The 5,000-nt window shown below is 63.9% G+C and overlaps 1 long non-coding RNA gene across 1 annotated transcript in view; it reads right to left on the bottom strand.

Moving 5' to 3' along the window:
* Window positions 1-4,975: 4,975 nt before the first annotated feature.
* LOC306804726 overlaps window positions 4,976-5,000 on the bottom strand; it is a 411-nt gene continuing 386 nt past the window's right edge. Inside the window, exon 2 of the long non-coding RNA XR_013774985.1 lies at window positions 4,976-5,000. This exon is cut by the window's right edge and continues 279 nt beyond it. This is a non-coding gene — a long non-coding RNA (uncharacterized lncRNA).

A 5,000-nucleotide genomic window follows, 5' to 3' on the forward strand; every position in this document is an offset into this window, starting at 1 on the left:
GGCAGCGCAGGGCTGGGCTGTGTTCTCTGCCCTCTCCTGGGCCACTCAGCTCTGGCTGCGCTCGCTCTGTGCCAGATGCAGTAAAGGACCGACTCAGGCCCAGGATCCCGCCCTGGCCGCTTCCAGCGAGCTGTCAGGTACCTGCGGCCATCCCCACCTGGGCCGGGCCTGCTGTCCCTGCTGGCCCAGCACCGCCCTGGAGCACTCCATGGAGCTCCCCTCCCTACCCGCCCTTCCTTCTGCTGCAGCTGCTGCGCAGGTTCCTGCGCCTTCGGCACAGGGAGGCCACAGCCACCGCGAGCCAGGCACGGCCCAGCCCGCTGCAGGCCCAGCGAGCTGCAGGCAGAGCCTGGTGCCAGCACAGATGTCCTCTGCATGCGCAGTGGACTCTGCCATGGACACGGCTGAGGCAGCGCATGGCTGTCACGGCCCGGGCTGAGAGCACGGCCAGCTCTGACACCCTCTCTGGGAGCCTGTCAACACCGACTCCTGGGCACCACGCCGACGCTCCTGCTCCCTCTCGGCCTTTCCCCAGGAAGAGGGAAATGCTTTTGCTCCACAGCAGGTAGGCACCCTGGGCCAGGGCTAAAGGCCTCCCAGGATCATCGTGTGGTGCTAGAGCTATCTGGGCTTCTCTCTGGCCAGCTCAGTACTAGGAGGAAGCCCAGGGCCCTGCGGGAAGGAGAAAATAGAACAAAAGAGGCTCCTTCCCACAAAGGGTTTTCTTATTTTTCTTGCGGGTGGCTTCCAGGGAGAAGGAGGAAATGCAATGCCCGGCTGTGTGTTTAAAAGGCCCCGCCAGGGCGGAGGGAAAGCAGACCCCAGCCAGTCAGCTTAGGGCGGAGGGGAAAGGGAGGGGAAAGACCGAAGCACAAGACAGCTCTAGGAAGTCAGGGAGATACCATTCTGGGTGCTACACCCAACCAAGGAAATAGAAGCAAGAGTGTGGCCCCCTCAAGCCCCGTGCGCTGTGCCCCCTCAGCCTTTGAGGCCAGCTCAGTGCGGTGGGAAGGCAAGAGCTTCTTGGAAGCTGGGGACCACGCTGCCATGGACAGCACTGCGAGTCCTTTTGGTGCCCCCTCCAGGTGCCGGGCATTGTGAGAGACCTTCACCAGCGGCTCACGTGCTGTGTCACTGTGGATGCCGGCCTGCAAAATGTCCTGGTGACACTGGCTGAAGAACACCCGTTCACGTGGTGATGGGTCTCCTGTGCTGTGCCCCGTGGTGTGACGGTACGGGCAGAAGTGCCTTGGCAGCTCGGGCTCAGCAGCCTGTAGGGCCATCGATGGCCCTGTACAGCCTGTGCAAGGGTCAGGCATAGAGCTGCGGGCCCTCGGGCCCCCCTGTTTGCTGAGCCTGCTGCCACGCTCCCTCCCTGCCCCTCAGGGCACCGGGGCTCCGTCGCCTGGCCCCACTCAGCTGCACGGGGCTGCTACTGATGCACTGCTCTGTTCCCACAGAGCTGCCGCCCTGATGTGGAGAACCATCGGCTCCTCGGGACAGTAGTGCAGAGGTGCTGGCAACACTGCTCTCCGTGATGGAGTCCAGCATGTTCTTCCCCAGAGAGGACAACGAGGCCGTCTTTGCCCTGGCTGTGAGTTTCTGCCATGGCCTTTGCTCACCCTCCGCGTGCCCTCTCCAGCCGCTCTCCATGCTCTGCCCAGCGCCCTGCAGCTCCCAGCCTCGGGCGCTGGGCTGGAAGCTGGCCTGGGGACAGGCTCAGGGGCAGCAGGCCGGCTGCTCCCCCTGCGTCTCCCCTGGGGCCCTGCCACACGGGCACCTGGCACTGAGCGCTTCTGCTTCAAGCTGCTTTGTCTTTTGCAGGCAACTGTGGTGCTGTGGGTGACTGTCCACGCGCCCGAGTGGCACACGGCAGTGCTCCTTCATTCGCCCCGCCTGTTGTGGCTCTGTTCTTGCAAATTGTCAGCAGCACAGAGCAGATGCCACAGGGCGTGGAGGGCGTGTGGACGGCGTGCCGGGAGGAGCACCACCTTCCCAGCGAGCGCAGCAGGTGCCAGTCGCCCTGTCCTTCCCATGCCCTCGTGGCCAGGGCCAGAGCTCCCGCGTGACCTGGCGTTTGCTCTGCACACAGGTTTGCAGTGCAAACCCTGAAGGCTCTGCTGCTGCCGACTGGGCGCCCATGAAATGCTGCTGGCTCTGGAGGACAGGCAGGTCTGGGACAACTTGCTCTGCGCCGACACCCAGCACGATGCAGCGGGGCTGCTGGCCAGGTGAGACCCCCTTCTCCGTGCTGCCAGCATTGGTGCCCTGTGCCCGCAGTGCCCCACACAGTGCCCGTGGTTGTGGGCGAGAGGGCCTTGGCAGCGAGGGAGGGCCGAGCAGACTGGAAAAGGCTGGGACAGGAGGGGCCCAGGAGCAGCCGCCTCCCCAAGGGCCCGAGTGCCCTGGCAGAGTGCCGGGCAGAGGTGACGCACCTCTGTGAGTCAGCCGTGGCGGAGGTTTGCCTGCCCAGCTCAGGGCCTGGTGCCTTTGTTCCCCTGCCAGGGAGATGCGCCATGGCTTGAGCCCCTTGTGCCCTGCATCGCCAGGCACCTGCTCAGCCTGCCCATCTGGGGGCAGCCCCGCTGGGATCTGCCGGCGCTGGCGTTCCTGGTGGAGGTGAGCCTGAGGGCCAGCGCTGCCTGGCTGAGCTGCCTCCCAGCTCTGCGGCCTCTGGGAGCCGCAGCCGCCTGGCACGGTGCGCGCCCGCTGCTGCTGCCCGGGCCCGGCCCCAGGCGGTTCCGCCTCCTGCCGGCCGCGTCCCTGTCACTGCCCTGTGCCTTTCAGGTCCTGGAGTGCCTGGACTTGAGACAACACGGGCACAGCGCCCTGTTGATCATGTCCAGGCAGCTGCCGAGCTGGAGCAGGGACAGGCTGAGTCTGCAGCTCAGAGGCCTTGCTGTGCTCAGCAAGGAGCCCTCGCTGGTGAGAGGGGGGCAGCGGCTGATGCTGCGCTGGCAGCGTGGCGCTGGGCAACGCAGCCCCTTGGGCCTGCACGGGATTCGGCAGCTCAGGCAGCGGCTCCCAGCTCTCCTGCCTGCCGCTTCAGCCGCCTGAGTGCCTCGGGACAGGCCTCTGCCTCTGGGCCCTGAGGCAGCCGGTGGGATTTACACAGCAGAGCCTTGTCTTGCACACAGAGCGGAGGAATACGGCGCCTCTCTCAACTCCTGGTGGAGCAGCTGGCTGGAGATGGAGAGATGGACGTGACCACCCTCTCTCTGCTCGCCCGTCTGCCCCGGGAGGAAGACCAGATGATACCCAGCGCCACCGCCCCGGAGCTGGCTGAGCCACTCCTGCCTGGCTTTGAGAATGTAAGGCTCTGTGCCCACGGGCTGTGGACGCAGCCCGCAAACTTTCTCCCCCGGGAAGTTTTGGGCTGCGCGGGCGGCGGGCCGTGGCTGGGCGCAGGGAGCGCGGGCCGAGGGCAGAGCCCGCGCTGAGCCTTCCCTCCTGGCGTTCTCCGCAGCAGCTGCAGGACAAGAGCCAAGAGGCAGAAACACCAGCGTCCATTGGCGACCTCACCTCGCCTCTGACGACGCCACCAGCTGCAGAGCAGACCCGCTGGAGCTCCAGGCACAGCTCGTGCTTGTAACAGCTGAGCCTGTGGCTAGCTCCAGGAGCTCCTGCCATCTCCCTTTCTTCTCTCCCCCCCCCTCGCCATACCTGCCCATCCCCAGTTTTGCCTCCCCGCTCACCCCTTCGCTTCGCTTTGCCTTAATAAAGTTTGGTTCGTTCACTTTACCCACATCTCTTTGGAGCCTGAGCGGCGCCAGACCTGAGCCCTGGCACACACTGGGCCCTGCTGCCGTTCTCTTCCGCGCTGTGCTCTGTGCACGGACAGAGAGCAACAGGGGCAGCTGAGGCTGCAAAGGTCCCTGTCCTGCAGGTCCCCTTGCACAACACCGTGGGCTTAAAGGTGCTGCTGAGCACGCTGGAGGGGACTGGAGGAGCCTGGCTTTTAGAAGGACCAGCTTGAGTATGCTCTGAGCCCAGCCTTGAGGGATTCCCTGGCAAGCATCCACGGAGGGCAAGGCAGCTTGCAATGCTGGAAGTTTTCACAAAGAGCTTCCTGAAAGCACAGCACTGCTCCATCCCTACACAGGGACAGGAAGAGAGCAGAAGCAGAGGCCATCGTGGCCTAACAGTGAGCTTTGGGTGTGCCAAAAAGCAAATGAAGCAGCAGCAGCAGCAGCAGCAGCAGTGGCAGAGTGGCTGAGACTCAGTTACACAACCATGCCAGTGCAGGGAGCGCTGTCAGGCAGTGCCTGCACGCTGGGTGAGCTTCTGGGGGCTCTGGTTTCCCCACAAGTAAGCAATGGCAGTGCCTGCCTCAGACACAGTCTGAGCAAGCCAGACCAGAGCAGAGTCCTGGAAGGTGCTCACGAGAGCCTCCTGGGAGAACAGGGCTCTGCTCTCTGGCTGGCAACAGCCTGGTTTGGCTGCCGAGACCGCAGGCGGGAGTTGAGGCGGGAGTGAAGAGGCAGCGGGCAGCTGGTGTTTGTAGGAGGCCCGGGGCTGCGTGCCCGGAGCGACACGTGGGAACACGTTCGGGGCAAGGAGCATGAGCTGGAGCTGGAGTGCCTGTGCTGCAAGGACCACAAGTAATTCAGCCTTGCCAGCGTTTTCTAAGGAAAGTGTGCAGGTGTTCCCCAGGAAAGGTCCAAATTTGGGGAAATGCCTTTGGAGGAGAGGCTTGCATCTCCAGCAGCGTGCTTCCCCAGGAGCCCCAGTGATGTAGGTGCGGCTGTCTCCCTTTGGCTCCCTGCACTCCTTTCAGGGCCTCCTCGAGGCTCCTTGCCCTTAGCAGAAGGTTGTGGGAAGGGAGAAGGCTGTGAAGAGCAGCTTTGGCATCTGCCTGAGCCTGCTGAGACCAACCCAAGCGCCTACAGCAGGGTGTGTTCCCCTGCTTTGAGCACAGGTGTGAACCGGACCATCTCTGCCCAGCTGAGAGCCCCAAAGCACTTTCAAAGAGCTGTGCATTCAAAGACCTTTATTGCACA

Source organism: Erithacus rubecula (genome assembly GCF_903797595.1).
Source record: "Erithacus rubecula genome assembly, chromosome: 8".
NCBI lineage: Eukaryota > Metazoa > Chordata > Aves > Passeriformes > Muscicapidae > Erithacus > Erithacus rubecula.